General features: G+C 38.9%; 1 long non-coding RNA gene across 1 annotated transcript in view; it reads left to right on the top strand.

Annotated features, from left to right (window-relative positions):
• Nucleotides 1-5,948: 5,948 nt before the first annotated feature.
• LOC125184306 (uncharacterized) overlaps nucleotides 5,949-18,400 on the top strand; it is a 112,895-nt gene continuing 100,443 nt past the window's right edge. Inside the window, exon 1 of the long non-coding RNA XR_010831172.1 lies at nucleotides 5,949-6,003. This is a non-coding gene — a long non-coding RNA (uncharacterized lncRNA). The remainder of the gene's footprint in view (nucleotides 6,004-18,400) is intronic.

Raw genomic sequence — 18,400 nt, 5'->3', positions numbered from 1 at the left:
AAAGACTGTTCTGACACATTACCTCATGCTAGAGAAAGGAAGTCAGTCTGCTTTCAGTTTAAAAAGACTTGAAAAAAAATGGAGGAAAGGCTGATGGATCAAGACAGCAGTGAAGAGAAATATTTGAATTGTTGACAGTCCAGCCAGAGATTCTGGAGTAATTTTCAAACTTGGTTGATATGGAAGAGAACAAAAAGATGTAAAATCAAAGATGAAATCCCAACTAAAAAACAAAACAAAACAACAACAACAACAACAACAAATAACACACACAAAACTCCTCCCCCCCAAAACCAAGCCAAACCAAACCCTTTTCCTGTACAGCTTTCATTTGGAAAGTATTCTATAATTTCCTCTAGAATATACTGCATTACTCTAAACAGATCTTGTGTATCCTGAATTTATAATTCTGTCTGGGTATTGTAGGGACTACAACTGAAGATTGAATTTTATATGCATGCTACTTTATTCAGGCAATAATGGTAAACAATGCAAAACACTGCATACCAGGGGTAAAAGAACATTTGGTAAGGTTGTACTGGGTTTATGTGGCAAGGTTTCAGTAGCAGGGAGGCTGCAGGGGTGGCCTCTGTGAGCAGAGCCCAGCAGCTGCCCCATGTCACATCACAGCAACAGATCAGCTGCAACAGCATTTGGGAGACAGGAGTGAGAACTGTCCCTGCAGCCCCCAAGGTCAGTGCAGCAGGAGGGCAGGAGGTGCTCCAGGCACGCAGCAGCAGTTCCCCTGCAGCCTGTGGAGAGGCCCCTGGTGGAGCAGGCTGGGAGAGGGAGTTCGGAGAATCTTATCAAGTAGAGATAGAGCGCTGACAGCATTAAACTAGGATGCTACTTAGTGTCTTTGCTAACTATGGTGCATTGTGCAAATTAACTAAAGCAAGAAGCCTTGGGCCCCTTACCAAGGTCAGTCTCTTAATAAGAGTGTGAGCCTATCTTAAGAAACTGGTAGAAACTGGTTCTGTGGATGGACAAGAGCCATGGAGCAACTGAGTCTGCGGAAAGACGAGGTCAACTAGCAGTGACAAGGAAGAGTCATCAACCTTCATCCCCATGACCCCCAGCGACCACCACCAGGAGACACTGCGCAAGCGCAGATGGGAGGAGTTTATGGATATGACTCCTTGGAACTAATTTTAATACGAAGCAGGGACAGGTTATGAATATGTATAGGTGTATTGTGAAACGTCATGCATATGTAACTCTTTGCTGCATATAACCATGGCAAATTGCCACATCACGTGTGCATGACTTTGGTGGGACTACCCCCTGTGCTGCAGCGCTGAATAAACATACCTACTTTACAATCTTACTGATTGTGGAGTCCGTTTTCCGCAAGTCAAGGCTGTCCCCCTGCAGCCCATGGGTCCCGCATGGAGCAGATCTCCACGCTGCAGCCCGTGGAGGAGCCCCCGGTGGAGCAGGTGGATGTGGCCTGGAGGAGGCTGCGGCCCATGGAGAGCCCCCGCAGGAGCAGGCCCCGGGCCGGAGCTGCAGCCCGTGGAGAGGAGCCCACGCAGGAGCAGGGGGTCTGGGGGGAGCTGCTGCCCGTGGGGGACCCGTGCTGGAGCAGTTTGCTCCTGGGGGATGGACCCCATGGTACGGAGCCATGTGGGAGCAGTTCTTGAAGAGCTGCTGCCTGTGGGCAGCCCCCGCAGGCTCAGTTTGGGAAGGACGGCATCCCGTGGGAGGGACCCCACGTGGAGCAGGGGCAGAGAGTGACCATGAAGGAGCGGTGGAGAGAAAGCATCGGGGACTGACCGCAGCCCCCATTCCCTGTTCCCCTGTGCTACTTGGGGGGAGGAATTGGAAGAGGGTGAGTGGGGGGTGAAGGCGTTTCTATTATGCTTTTAGTTTCTCACTGCTCTAGTCTGTTAGGAATAGGCAATAAATTTCATTAATGTCCCTATGCTGAGTCTGTATTATATCAATAATCATTATATCAATATAATTATATCAAATATCATTATATCAATAATTGTTGAGTGATCTCCCTGTCCTTATCTCAACCTTTGAGACCTTTCCATTGCATTTTGTCCCCCTTTTCCTTTGAGGAGGGGGAGTGAGAGAGTGGTTGTGGTGGAGTTCAGCTGCCTAGCAGCATAAAACCACCACAAAGGTCCAACTATGCAGCACTCCAGGCTCAAAGGGATGTAGCCATGGGTTTCTTTTGCCTATGCATCTTTAATCAGTTATGTTTAACAGGGCTTTGTATGTTGTACCATTTATTTCCTAAAGGTTATCTTCTGCCATGCAACTTTTATGCTTTTATTGATTTATAAATTGATTTAGCCAAAAGTCAAAGAGATACTCAGGCTTTCAGTTGTAGCAGCACTCTGGCATTCAGTTCCTTGTGAAACGTCTTCAAATGCCATATGAATAGATATTTTCCATCATGCACATTCTCATTGCTCAAAACAACTGGCATCTTTATGTGGATCCTTGCTAATTCACTGCTGGATAATACACACATTGCTCATTAGTCTATTATCCAGTGCTTTATCTATCAGCCTCTTAAGTACCCATCACTTGAGTTGCAACAGTTGTGCCTCATAATTTTCAGGCCAGTTCGGTGTTGTGTTAATGTGCACTCACAATTCTTTATTGTGCTCCAGCGTCTTTCCTCCATGAAAACTTGCAGCTGACAATAAAAGTATTCACGTATCATGACAGTATAGGATTTGTGTACGTGTGTCTGACTGCAAAATGTGGGCTGCACAATGTAGGCATTGGAAGAGGTAAAAACTGGCTGACTTTCTGAGTGTGAGGTGGGAGTCCAGGACTGGCCAGCCCGCCCCCCCCCCCCCCCCCCCCCCCCCCCAAATGTACGGCATCCTTCTCATACGTGAATAGCTTCTGTTGGGAGGCAGGAGAACAGGAGAGTCCAAGATATTTATAACCTCGACAGCTTCAAAGGGCCACCCTGAATGGCGCCGGTCAGAATGGCTCTGCGATGTGGGAGATCAGCAGATTGCATCGGGCTCTTAAAAGGTCTGCTGGCTGCACACCTTCCTGGCACCAAGGGCTGCAGAGGGAGATTTCATAGCAGCAAAGAATTCCTCTAAACTGGGGAAATGTTCAGCTCCGCTGTTCTGTGTGTTTGCCATTATGTAGCTAATGCCAAATAATGCAAAGCTACTGGGTAGACAATGAAAAAAGAATAGAGGCACCATAACACAGTGCTACACTTTAGTGAATCACCTTTCCTAGTAGGACCGTGGTTTAAAGATTGCTACAGACCATAAGATAAAGCAAATTATTTTTTTGGAGGTGGGAAGAAGGGTAGCTTTTTTTATCTGCTTTAATTTAACGTTCTGGAAACTTCCTTTCCATTTCAGGTAGCTTATTTAAATTTAATCATAGGGGTGTTGAAGTATGGAAATGTTTAGTTGTGATACTGTTGGGAAATTTCAACTTTAACTTTAATGATACTACTTGTGTCTGCATTAAGAGGAGAAGTATCCATGGAAACAGTGCAGTAATTCATAAACTGCAGAGCTGTATAAAGTCTCTACCACAAATATGTCTCAGCAAGAAAATCATTGAGACACTTTTCATGTCAATGTTGCATAGCTGAAGAGCATGTCTATCTCTAAAATCAATGATTTGGGCCATTTTAGGATAGAGAGGATTATTCAGTATTGCATGACTTAATGAACCAACATAACCAATCCAGAACCTCAAAACACCCACCTGCCCAAGTAGATGATATTTCATAAAAATACCTGAAAATAAATTTTCTTGTGAACTAAGTATAAAGTTGTAGTAAAACTGCTTTTGCGAGTCTTTTTTCTTTTCTTTTGAATTATCAGATAGTAGTGAAATAAATGGAAAGAAGAATATTCTACTGGTACCTGCCCACGCTGAATTCTGTGTTCCTATTTAAGTGCTGTTAACTAAATGTGAATCAACTTGAGTAAGGTAAAAAGATTTTTAAGAAGTTATTCTAAGCACTCCCAAGCTTTCTTTCTAGGACAAAGTTGTTTTGTAGTTTATTACGCACCTCTGAAAATATAATTTCCCTCAAGTTAAATGTCACTCTGTTGCTTAAGTAAGTGCAAAAATGTCTAGTGCTGCTCTGTTCTGCGAAATGGGAACCAGGGTTCTAGGCATGGATTTGTCTGACTTCAGTCCTGTCAGCAAAGACCGCAGGCTCGAAGGGTGTGCTGCCTGCAGAGCAGGGCCCTCAAGCTGGTGTTGAGCTGTGCTGCAGCACATTCCTTGGCCGCAGGACAAACCTGGTCTGCAGTCAACTCCCACCCAGTACCAACTGTCTGGCCACCTGCGTATCTTTGCATTTACCTCACAGTGCAGCAACAAGTTATCATGTAAACGTGTCTTTTGTTTGGCAATAGAAGTGCCAGTTAGATTCTTTTTTTTCATGAGAACATCCTCCTGAGAGCTCAAAAGACATGAATGAGGTAGCCTTTCCATGGATGGGGTAGCTATGCCCTGGTTGGAGGCTTGCTCAGTGCTGCGCAGCTCAGGGATTCCACCATCTGAAGGGATGTAGGGTAATATGTGATATCTGATTTTTCTTTATAGTTTTAGCTCTAATAAATCTCATTTTAAGGGAAACTTACTGTAGGGTCTGAGTACCTTTCTTAATGGGTTCATAATGAACCAGCACTTCCTGGTGCAAAATGTGTATATAATGTAGGTAATCAAATAAATCAGCTTTCTGAAATGCCAGAGGGATTAGACATGGCTCACAGTGAGAGCTGAGGCATTGCTCTGCACACATTGCCTTTTCGCTTTGAATTTGGAAGTTCAAATATTGATGTGCTGTGTTGGTGTCTGATAGTTTATTCTGACATTTCTGGTTTACTAGTAAATAACTCCTTACACAAACTTACCTTCATCTGAAGAATGTCCCTTTATGCTAAACCTCAACACAATTTTTCAAATACCCTCCATTTTCAGATTTTAAGATAAGCTGCTTTTGAGATAGACCAGGTTAAATAAGTTTTAGAGCAAATTTGGAACAAGATGAGCAACACCTTTTCTTGAGGCCTCTGTATCAAAAATAGCTTTTTGAAATCACTTTAAATGTGGGGAAAAGTAAATTTTGCTGTCACAGTTCAAGCATGCAATATCTGAAGCAGAAATAACCTTTTTAATTAGACTTTTAAGAAGAAGGTACAGTTGAGCTTATAATACAATACACACTTCAACATTAGTGTTGGAAACTATTCTTATATCGTCTTAATACAATTTTTACCAAACAATGTTATACAGTAATTTCTTATTTCCTGTGAAATAGCAGGTTGGATTTTTCAATCTTGCAATACTTTCAGTATATATTGGAGCATCTGAAAAATAGAAAAAGAAATTACAGCCTGTCTGGTGTATCCACATTCAACAGCTAATCCTCAAAGGCAGGTAACCAGACAAGTCAAACACAATCAGGAAGACCTTAGAACAAACGCTAAAATGCAATTCCCTGTAATGATAGTAAGACAACACTTACATATGTAGCAGCATGTTGCAGATTGTCAGAGTGATCTGCTCTGGATACCTGATTCCGAAGTATGGAGCCAGAACAAGCAGTGGTTTTTATTGCAGGCTCACACAAACAATCAGTTCTGGGCAGATCTCATAGACTGATACGAATTTCTGTATGTCATTAAGTGATCCCTGGATGGTTGTTGACAGAGGAATTAACAGAAAGTTCCTGATTTCCCTCACCATCCTTCAAAATAGATAATTTCCTTTATCCAGGGATTCCTGTTTTCTTTCACCACCGTTCAGGAGATACACCTTTCTGAGAGCCTGCTAATGGCTTTGTCAGCACAGCTAAGCCATGTGTATTGCTCCCCTTGTGCTCTAAAATCACTTCCTTCCCAGGCTGCATTCAGATTGATCAGTAAACAGCCATCTCTATTTATAGTCCTAGCCCCTCTGGTGTCAACTAACGCTTGCACTTTCAAGGCTTCTGCCATCATTCTGCAATCACTCAGCTCACTCTGCAGAGAAATAATCTCTTAGGTGTGTATATGCGTGCGTTAACACCTTGACTACATTTTGTTAGTATCTGTCTAATACTGGTAATGCTAGTGGTATCATTTTGCATTTGGTTCTTTGGTTACAATACGTTTTTGACTTTTGAGGGTTTTTTTAGATAACTTGGAGTAGTTTTCATTGCAATTATTTTGTTTTAATTAATAGAGGTAAATCTTAATCAACATGTAACCTGGCTAGCTAGGGTACTGACTGTAATTTTATAATAGATGCGTGTTGATAAAATCTTAACAGAAAATGCTGTGGCTAGCTTGCCTTAATTTACTTTAATACAGTTTTCACTGTTGTTTACACCAGCTCATATTCTGAGCTATTAGGTTCCATTTTGTCTAAAAGTGTCTTTCCCTTATGTGTTTATTTTCCTAAGTACATACCTCTCCTACTGAAATTCTTCCACATGTATTTATAGTATGTCTTTCTTGTTCAGACATAATTATCTTTTACTATAAATTCTTCTTAATGTTTCATTTTCATAAACATTTCAGGTACATTTTTTCCTTTTTAATAACTTCCCCATTCTCATGCCACCATAAAACAGAATGATGTTTTATATCTGAAGTTAGATTTTCTCAGCAGTTGCAGATAAAAAACTAATCTTCAGAGAAAATAACTTTTACTTACAAAGTAAGTAAAAATTGATTTATATCCATTGGTTGCTTTCTCTCTTTTCAAATAGTTACCAGATATCAAGACTTTTTAATATTCAAGCTGCTTAACATATCCTACCAGGTAACTGTGGAACTGAAAATATTTGATCCCAGGTAGGCTTTTTGCCTGGAATCCAACTGATACTCTCCCAAGATAGCTGAGGAAGGAATAAGTCTTTAAAAATGAAAGTTTGAAACTGGGTAGAACTTAGGGAAATTAGATACTTCACCATGGTTACATTTTGCTTTGCTCCCCTTTTCTCAAAAGCAGCTGTAGAATGTCCTTCTATCATGACTGGGAGTTTATCTGAAGCTCTAAATTAACAAATATAGCTTGTAAAAAGATTTTCACCCTGTTTATCCCTGTCTCTCTGAATAATTACCTGAAAAACTTGTCAATACCTGCTTTTCAGATCCTAAGTGTTGAGATTAGTTTTTGGATTTCTTCACAATTTTGTTCTCCATCAAAAGACTTGGCACAGAAGGCATGCTGTCCTTCTACATGTTTTTTCTTAATTGCTTTTCCTACAATCAAGATATGTCTAGCTGTTTATAGTCAGAGTTAGTGAGATTATCTCACCTTTGAGTCTCTGATCCTCCCCACTTGATATTAACATTCTTCCAGAACAATGAAGGACAGTCTTCTACATGTGCAAATCTGTTAGTAATTACTGGTTGTTGTTTTTTTTTCTGTCTAGATTTTGAATCCCTCAGATATTCTATATGCTATCTGTGGTTCACCTATTTCACTCAGCTCTGTCATGTAACAGGACTTACAGAAACACATCCACATGCTGTTGCTCTTGTAGGAGATTAATCCTAGCTGCGATTATGTCTTTTTAGACTCTGACAGTATGATAATTTTGGACATTTCTCATGTGCCTTGAACTAATGAGGGTATGGTTAAGCTGATTGGTGAACTTGCATGTAAGTGTCCAATTATGCCTGTTTATGTTGTGTTCTTCACAGTGTCTTCATATACGATTAAATTAATTAATCTAAATTTGCTGTTGTTGGTTACTCTGTGAAAGCATTCACTGTCTATTGTTCATTTCCATACCTATTCCTTTACTCTGCCTTGATTTAATCCCATATGGAAAACTTCTATGATATACTTTTGAGAATTTAGATTTGGAAAAGTCCATTTTCAAATTTTGCATGAAATTAATCTTTTATGTTGTGTTCTTTTTCCTCTCAGTGAACTTATTTACTGATGAGATCAGTATTTTGGATTTTCTCTGTATCCTTTGCTACTCACTCATTAATACCTTCCAAGCCAAAGACTGATAATTGCATAATTTTTCTGCTTAATGTCTACAATAGAATTGTGCATATATTGTAATTTGGAGAGGTGTTTATACATAACTTCTTGCAAAGCTGTGCTGTGCATGTAGTCCTGTTTTGGATTCCATCACACCACTGAGAACTCTTGGCTTAGCTAAGCTTCCAACCATGAAGACTGTACAGCTAATGCATAGCCATATTTCATACTGTGTTGTTTTTGTTTTACCACCCAGCACAATTTGAGAATCTTTGCCAGTTACACATTTTTCTGGGTGATATTATGCCTTGTTCTTATTGGCAGATTGCTTCTTATGTCAATCCCCATCCTTTTACTTTCCTAGAAATGATCCCAAGTCCTCTATAAAATTAAGAATTTTAGCCTTTTCTCTCACCAGTTTTGCAGTCTTTCTGGCATTGTCAATGTAAATGAAAAGAAATTCAGTACTAGTATTCCAGTTACGTTGATCCAGATCACTTAGTCTCTGACTTTATTTGGCCTAAAGAATGGACCTTAAAAATATGATCTCTCTTTCTCTGTCACCATCCCAATCTCTTCTTTTTAAAGGAATTCATATGGAAATAGCAAGGCTAGAAGCAGATGAGTAATTGTTTCAAATAGATCTTCAACCTGCTATATTCAGTAGATTAACTCTAGCAGCAATCTAAGTGAATGGTAATTCAAGTGATGTGAAAAACAAAGCTGCACTGAACAAACAAGTATAATGAGTAATGTTCAGGCCATCAGTCTTAAAAAAAAAATAATGTCCTTTGTAGTCATGCAGAATCCATTCATTAAAATGAATCAGTCTGAGTTATGTATGGACTTCGTCACTATGGAAAATATAAAGAACAAATCAGAGTAATTTATCGATTGTAAACAACTAAATTTGTGTCACTGGCAATAAAAAAAAAGAAAAAAAAAAGAACAAGCTTTATTTTCTCACTCTCAAATATAGCAACTTATTCAGTGATTCTTCACCCCAAGTCCTACAGCAATAACTGATAAACCAGCTCATCAATATCTAGTTAACAGCTTTAATTTGGTTTGCTTATTTGTTGTATCTCAGTAGGCTTCTCTTTCCCTTACGCCAACTCACATCTCGCATTGCTGCTGCTACAATGATTAGTACTGGGGCTCTTCTACAACCTTTGCTACTCTTAAGGGTACCTTTCACCTTTCATTTCTTCATGTACTGTTTAGTTTGTGTTACAGCGAGCTGGAGAAATTAAACCGTAAACATCAAGTACGTAGTTAAAATATTGCAGAAGGGTCAAAAGACCAGCCTTTTTATGCTATAGATGGAAAAATCATTTATAGAGAAACATTTGTTTTCAGTTTAGGTTCAGGGACAGATAGCACTGTTGTCTTAGAAACTTGAGACTCTGTGGGCTCCAGCTCTGGTTTTCAACAGAAGTGAGAAAACGAGATTTATATTCTAGGAAAGATGTTCACAGGCACCACACACTTCAAGATTCAAAAGCATTCTTCTTTAGTGCATTATGTTCATTACTGTTGCAGCTTTTCATATCCCCTTTGACTTCCTTTTTAGCTTAGCTTACTGATTCTGAGGCTTGTCCATTCAATAGTATTTGTTGGGGACATTGCAAGGATAAGCAATAACAACCTTTTCAGAAAAGCCAGCATTTGACATCTAAAGAATCTGTGCTTACCACCTGTTTTTCTTTGAAGAAAGTAAGGAACCAGATCACTCACATTCCTCACTTGCAAATATTTACTGGGATAATGAAAGGAAAAACAGGTGTCATACACTAGGACTTTTGCAAAGGCAAAACTTCTCGATGCTTTTGTTACAAGAGATAAAGAAACTTGTTTTTGTTACATATAACAAAACTGTTTGGTATGGCAGAGAAAGTAGGGAGAAAGAAGCTTTATTATTAGGAGATCTGTGGCTCTAAGTCCCTAAGCCCTTTTGCAGCAGGTGCCTGGATGTATACATACACTGCCTGCATCCCAGCGCTGTTCATCAGAAACACAGCTGAGAATGACTCCCAGGCACCACAGCCAGTGATTTTCAGAGAACAGTAGGAGTGGGTATTTCTCATCAGACAACCACTGATGAGAAAAACTGAAGTTGACAGGTAGTCATGGTGTGATCCCAGGGTGACGTGTCACCTGTAACATTTAAATTCTGACAGTACCATATATTTAAGTATAGCTGCCTTGTTCTGCTGGAAGCAGTAAAGCTTATTGCTGGGAAAGTACTGATCAGATCCAGTCAAATTTCATCTACAAGATGCGTTAAGGTCACAAGCTCTCCACACCTTCTTGCTGGCACTTGGTGGGCTTGAAGGAGCTGTGAAAGTTGGGCAGTAACCTCTCTGCTTTCTCTTCTGCCTCTTCAGGTTGTAGAACACATTAATTAATGTAGCTTCTAAATATTCCTCCAGTCATTCCTAGTTTTAGGTTGGTGAACATAAATGCAGGGCTTTGTCTCACTAAATCTTAAAAACAAACAACAATAAATGCCAGCAATAAGCCATTGGGAGTTACCTTTCCAGTTACAATGTGGATCCAAATCAGCTTTGATAACTGCTGAGTGCCATCCTAGTGGGTCCATCTTCACAGAGGTATTTAGCAACAAGCTTTCACGTGCATTATCATGGGAGCAAAATCAGCAGCAGGAACATCTTGTGCCCAAGGTCAAAAAAGTTGAATTGCCATGACTGGAGAAATAAAGTCAGTTGAATCCCTTGTAGTGTGAGGATAACTGATGATCCCACAATTAAGGTGGAAGTCACAGCTTTTGAATATAGAGATTAACGTGACAGCTTCTGCTTGGTGTGGCATGCTGCTGGGAGAGTCTTCAGTGTGGGTGTGGAGGGGAGGAGAAGAGGAGGGGTTGGATTGATATTTCTTTTACACTTCCACCGATGGTTTCCTCAGAAGGCAGGATCCACAAATAACAGTAACTGGTGCAGTCTTACTGGTGAGAAACATGTAAACACTGTTTTATGTGAACACTCTCACAGGCTGAGTCTGACGTTTTTTGTCTGTAATTTATGTTATCTATCTAAGCTGTTTTACATAGCTGCACTTAAGAAGTAGAGGCCTTAGGGTGTAATGCTGTAGAAATCTGCATTTGCTGTGGAAATGTGGCTGTGTAGGCACCTGTCAACTTATATATCCGTTCAGCATGCAAGATGCTCGATGACTGGTACGTAGCCAAGCAATGTATGGCTGGACAGGTGCTATTCCAGACCCACAGCCCCATTAAAGTCCCTGTGTTATGCTGGTCTGCAGAGTAATTACCCCTGATTTAGAGTACCGGTGGCATCATTTCATACCGATAGATTTTAAACAGTTTTTAGCACAGTTGAGTAAGCTGGGTAAGTTTAATCTCAAGAATAAACTTTCAGCTTATCCCCCTCCCCCACCCTAAAAAAGCTTTAAAATTTGGTTGTCTCAGAGCTCTGGTGTATGTGTTTGTTTTGGCTTTCTGTTATTTGATTTCTAGTGGAACGTTATAAAGTTTATGTAATTTTGGGCCTAGCAGTTAATGTGTCCCCTGCAGGCAGACTCCATATGAATTAGAAAGAAATTCAATTACTGAACTACTGATAACTTATCTCAACAGAATGCAAATGGATTAAGATGGCTAAATGCTCACTCGCTTACGAATGTACCATTTAACTTGACATGCTCTTTAAGAAAAAAACAACACAAAAGGCTATTCTGATATTTTATACTTTTAGGTTTTTGTGCATCTCATGTTACACTATTTACAAAGCAAACTATGGTAGTCTTTGTTATAACAAATTAGATGAAAACCTCAAAAACTATTTTGCAAACATGCCAAACAATTTATTAGCTTTCCTGAACAGATAAGGTGGAAATATTTCCCCTTTAAAAAATACGAATGACGCTTTTGCTAAGAAGTATTACGCATTTTAGCTATGTACATTTGTTTTATAGGACATTATTTACCATATGAGTAAAATTTTCTTATCTTTCTCAGACTTTCTTACATATAATATATGGCCATCTCTATGTATGGTCATTAGTTCTTACACATGGAACAATCAGATAATTTTATATTCATGAAAAAATTTCCCTCTCATGCCTGATCCTAATTTCTGTAATAATTAACTGAAACTGTTAACTTTTTTGACTTTCATTCCTCTGCTGATTTATCAGATTTTAAAAAATGGTCTGTGAATAGTTTGTATTCCTCATTTTCGCAACCATTTGAGACAATATGTTTATTAATTTACATAGCTGATGGATTAGCTCACGTTTCACAATGGGCTTAGAGAACATACAAGCTCATTTACTCACAGTGTGTGCGATGTATACTGCTGTAGGCTCTTCACTGGTGCATTTCTCTGAAAAAAAAAAGATTAAGAAATCTGTTATCTGTTTTATAGTTATCATATAGGAGACTAGCTGTCATGTAACTTTGGGATTCTAGTTTGACTGGATTTAGAACCTAAAAGCTAAGTTTACTCTTACCTTTTATTTTTCAAAAATTTATATGCATTTGTCTGAAGGGATGTACTTTTTAAACAAGAAAAGCCTTTTAAGAATGTTTTGCTTGCCTACTGAATAATCACACTGTGAAGTCGTCCTACCAATTATCCTGCCAATTAAATGACGGCTCCTTTTTAAAGTAAAATGTGTGGATAAAAATGTATCTTTTGTAGACTGAAGTTGAGGAGCTACTCTATCTCCTTTATACAGAATAGCTCTAAATGCTCTAATTGACACCATTTGCAAGAATCTGGGCACTTGTATAGGTCTGTTTCATTTCAGTGGGCCTTTAGAAGCAAATTTGTTATGAAATATCCCTGTGTAACTTTTATAAAACAGATATTTCTTCAGACCATAAGGCAGTTTTCTTCTACTTCACATCAGTGAAGACATTAAATGTGACTTGGAGTTGTGGGGTTAGAAAGATGAGCTTCATAAAAATGTTTTTATGAAATAAGGTTGAAACAGAAATAATGAATGATATATATCTGGTGTCACTAACAGCATATTCTTATTGGATTCTTCAGGATGCACAAAGTGTGTTTGAAAACCAATATCCTGGGATTGGGGTTTAGTCCTACAATGTATAGCACTTTATAACCCTGTTGAAAAAGGCATTCATATATATGTATTTAATCGTAAGTATGGAAATATTTCAGTTAGGCTTATAGTCTGGACCAATCCTGCAGTCTGCCAACCCCATAAAAAAGCAGCAACTGTCTGCACGTAGACCCAGCAGCTTTTCAGAGGGAATGCCGGCATGAAGAAGAGGCTCTGCGAATGCAGCTGTGTGGACTCTGCCCAGGCAGCCAGACACACAGGCACACACACAGCCTGTGCTAGCATGGGGTGCGCACCCAGCACCTCGCCCCTGGCTCCTGCAACCACGTAGGCATAGCCAAGGGTCTGGTTCTGCTCTGTTGAGAAACAGCATCCATGCTAACTTCAGTAAGATCTGGATCAGGCCATGGAGCAGATGAGAATGAGACTTTAAAGCGACAGTTTACACCATCACGTTATCTTTATTTCTCTCTGTTTTCTTCCTTAAACCAAGGGTCTTGACCGACCACGGCTCTGTTAACAAGCATAGCCCTGCACTTCAATAGATGTGAACTGATGTTGAATCCCACTGGAGTTTTCAGCACAAACCAGTTTGTGGATTACAACTACAGTATCACGGACATTGTAGGACCAAACTCTGAGAGCAGAAAACTTTCCTGCACACAAATAAATTCAGATGTATATTATGATACAGACAACACATTTACAATTCTTTTCATTCTTGCTTCAGAAGCACTTTATGAATCATGTAATACGTTAGTTCATCCGGAATAATAGCTAGCCTACTAGCCTTACATACTCCTTTGCCAGCCTGATGGGTCCATGAGAGAAGATACTTGTCTTTCTCGTTCTTTCCTTTCTTTGCAGACTAGCATAATCTAGCCAGAAAGCATTGATATACCTTCTGTTTTAATATGCTCAACCATTTTTTCACTTCATCAAGTGAGTGAAAGATAAAAACAGAACTGTCCTGAGGATTTTTTTGAAACCATCCCAAACAGAAGTCTGTGTTCTGGGGATCAGTGTTCTCTGTTACGCAACATAAACAGAAAGGTACCTACAGGCTTCACACCATCAACAGTTTGGAACTTAACAAAGGGTGGTGTGGTTTGCTCATATCTTCAGTCATCTGTGTCAGTGCTGGAAGCGAGAAGTAGTTATCAAAGCTTACTTCAGTCATTCTCAGTAGTATTACTAGTGAAGATGCCAATTAACATAACAATTTTAATACCCAAAGCACCTACAAACTGTAATTCGGATGATTTGATGCTGAAGATGTTGACCTCAGTACAAGTTCTTCCTGTAAAAAATACCGATGAAGAAACAGAGAATTATTTTCTAGGCACCCCTAAGCAAAAGAATACAATGCTGTCTTCTCTGAATTTTTTGTCATTTGCATAGTTCCAACAGAAGACATTTTGAAGTCTTAACAAACTAGTTTTACATCTATTGCTCACCCTGACTGTGGCTTGGCTGCATGTGACAAAAAGGGAAAGAAAGTTAAGAAGGAATGATAATGCTGAAAAAAGTTGCATCTGTAGTTCCACTCGAAATCCAATCAGCCCCAAATTACTTCTGTGTTCCTCAAAGGTAACTTTAGTAGTACTAATCAAGGCAATGCAACGAATTTTACTACCAAGAATGATAAAATTGTTCTGTTGCCAAGAAAATGAATTCATTGATACTGTGCCAAAGCAAGGTGTGCTTCTAATTATTGAAGTTTTCAATTGCAACAGTGCAGGAACTGCTTTAGACAGATGAACCAGAAAGCACACAGTTCTCATGAGATGTCCTTTACTATAAGACCATCCCAGACACATTTTTGACTATAAAGATCTCTTTCTTTTAAGGAACATCACCTTATCCTGTAACAGCAAACAAATTTCAATCTTTTCTTAAAAAAATGATAGTTTACTACTTTACAGTAAATAACAAAAACCTGTGATGGCTGTGGAAGTTATAAATTTCACTAAAAAATACCAAACCATCACAAATGTTGCGGGGTATTCTGTAGAATAAAATGTAATATTAAATTATTTTTTGTTTGTTAAAATTTTCAGAGATATCAGTAGTAAGCAGCTTTGAGGCAAGAAAGAGAAAAAACCCTAATGCAGACAAGCCTCTTTAAAACTCTGTGAATTGCAGTGTTCACCCATCTTGCAGCATGATTTGTAGCTGTGTTGGAAGAGCAATATGGTATTTATAACGTGGGAAGGAAACTAAAAAACATCTAAAACTAGGCAATATATATCAATGTAAATAAGCATGTAAACAACGCTTGCACCTTTCTGGAGGCTCCTTCAGGCAGACTTACTCATCTGTCCGTTGGTGTCTTTGAAGACCATTACTCCTTTAGGATACAATACAAACAATCAAAATTAGACACTTCCATGAAAGAAATTGTGCAAATACATATTGAAAAAAATCCTTTTTATTAGAAGTTTGTCTCCAACAGTAGAAGCAACAAAATCTTTGCAAGAAAGGAAGAATAAGGAATAAGGACAATAGAACTTAGTAATAATTTAGGAATTGTGTAGTATCTTAAGGGAAAAAGTACTAAGAGAGATCAGAAAGCAATTCAACAATGCAGGGTAATTATAAAAAAGAATAATATAAAAAAAAATCAACAGTATCAAAAAGGTAGTAATGATAAACTGCTTCAGTATAGATAAAGAAGGAAGTGATTCTCTAGTGATTCTCAGTATGGGTCCTTTCCCTGGAGGGTATTAAACCACCAGGTTTGGGGGTTGTGGGAGGCAGGGTAGTCTCAGGAAAGATTTGAAGCTTTTCCTCATCTTCTCACAGAATTCCTCTTTCTGTTAAGCTGAAAGCAATATCTAAACATGTCCTGTGATATCTGCATCTGGACCAGTACTTCGTGTACAAACAGTAAAACCAACAAAGAATCAAAATTGTGTAACTAACTAAGGGATAAATATAGAAGGGAAGCCTACAGAATTAGGGAAAACAAAGGCACAAAATGGATTACAGCTATTAGGAAATGTGAAAGGCAAGAAGAAACTCTTTAAAATTATAAGAGGAATGCCCCATTAGTTAATAAAGAAATAGAAGGTAAAACGAAACACAGAAGAAAGGCTGTAGTATTTTATCCTTTTTTTTTTTTTTTGTGTGTGTGTGAATCTGTCTGCATACATGGATAAAATAGGCCAGATGTGACCTGTAGGTTAGCATGATCATTTTAATAAGGAGGGAACACAGGTTCCAACAGGGTAAGAACATTCAGATAATACAACTTCAAGTTATCAAAGCCTGATGAAATTCACCCTGGAGTAGTTAAGGAACTTCCAATGCTCTAGTCATTATTTTGTGAATAGGTGAGATCCTAGAAAACCAAAGAAGTTTTAGTATAAAACCTGTCTCTAATTTTGAGGTTCAGATGAAGGGAACATTAGAGGTCTGGAAACAATGAACCAATATGCTTTGTTTTGTTAACTTAAAAATACTTTAACCAATTATTAAGCAACCTATAAATATTTGGAAAATAAGTAAAGCCAGCATTGATTGGTTCTTGAAAAATCTATCTGATTTTCTTCTTTGACATAATAATTGGTCTAGTAAAACAGAGAAAAATAATAGATATTATAGATCTTGGCATCTTCATAAGCAAAGGAGATTAATACAGTCTACAGTAAAATTACCATTTTGTGGAGTGATGGGTCTATAAGCCCTGTATAGCAGGAAAGAAATCAACTCCAGCAGCAATTAAGAATAAGCTGTAAATGGGCCAGTCTGCAGAATACAGTACTTGTAGGAGACTAGGAAGGGAAGAATACTGTCTGGAAAAATCCATTTTGTGAGTAGATTGGGTTTCTAAGAAGATCACATGCAGACTCACTGAGGGAAAAGCTCCCACTTGATAATTGCAAATAAAGCCTCATAAACTGGGTAAGACTGCTATGTGCCAACAACAGCAGGCAGTAGCAGTGGCTGTGGGCAAGCTTCTGGCCTGGGACAGGATGGCCCTGGCTAGAAGTGGTTATCCCTTTGCATTGCTACATTAGCCGCAGGTGTGATATCTCTTCTCTGTTGAAGGTCTGCTCAGCTTCCACAAGCAAAGACATGCAATTGTTGGAGAATTGTGACGGGAATACTGATGTATGCTTCTGTCCCAACAGCACTGTCTTGGAAGTGTCTCCACTTTTTGGACGGCAGTGGTTCTGCTGATTGTGTTCTGAAAATCTGAATGATCCAGATTTCAGATAATGTTTCAGGAATATTGTCTTAATATGTGATTACACTGTCACCACGTAAAACAGTTGCGATGATATGCCACCCTTCCAGCCTGACACTACCTTGTGATAAAAGAAGAACCAGCTCACAGTACTCTCCTGGGTAATGGTGGTGTTAGCAGAAAGTTCCTGATTTAATTTTTCTGTCAATAAGAGGGAGGCAAAGCAATTTAAAGATCTGAGCAGTTAGATTGAGCAGTGATCAAAGATCCCGTTTGTTCATCCACATCAAACCACATCTGGAGTTAAGTCAAAGATTAAAATACCAGGCACAAAGGACAAATACAGGGAACTTACAAACAGATTCAAACTTTAAACATGGATGTGAGTAAGACGTCACATTTGAGAAAGGAAAATCTACGAGTAAATCTGGAGAACATCATATCTCAGAGATAGTAACTCTGAATTGTAACTTTTCCTTTGACTCCTCTAATCACCTTACATACACCTCTGCACATAACTACTCTACTGGTAAGAATGGCATGGTGGAACCACTGCTCTGGCTCTTTCTCAGCCTCTTGCTCTTGCTTCTTGCCACTAGCAGAGTATGAATAGATAGATGCTTCCATTTTGCCACATTGCCTTCCAGTTGTAGTGCAAATGCCAGGAGGCGGATTTGCTCTCATCTGACCTATTCAGTCAGTCTGTACTGACTGAATACATATATCCAGAAGTCAGCCTATATGAATTTGACAAATTTTCCAAACCAAATGCTGCTCAAGACTCTTCTGCCAGATAACCATGCCAAACTTAGTGAGAAACACCAGAGGAAAGAGAAATAACAGTTAAGAAACTTAATGAAACATTGCCAGTGCAGGAAGGAAGAAGTATCAAGATGGAAGCATATTTCAGAAGAGAGAAAACAGATGGTTATACCTAAATTGCCACATTCTGAGTCTGGAAAAAGGATAAATAGGTAATGAGCCTTAGTGAAAGAATTACTATAGAGATGTTATGGACATAAATAGGTTGTGTTAAAAATTGTTATGAATCCAACATGAAAACATATTAGTACTCAGAGCCATTGGCTACTGACCTGTAGCCACTGCTGGACTCTGTGCTGTATAACATCTATTAAGCATCTGTTAACCCTTTACAGCTAAGTGGGAGTTTTACATAAAGTGTAATCCTGT

This window comes from Anser cygnoides, chromosome 4 (assembly GCF_040182565.1).
Source record: "Anser cygnoides isolate HZ-2024a breed goose chromosome 4, Taihu_goose_T2T_genome, whole genome shotgun sequence".
Classification (NCBI taxonomy): domain Eukaryota; kingdom Metazoa; phylum Chordata; class Aves; order Anseriformes; family Anatidae; genus Anser; species Anser cygnoides.
The sequence above is the reverse complement of the archived record's forward strand: the minus strand, read 5'-3'. Positions and strand labels throughout refer to the sequence as shown.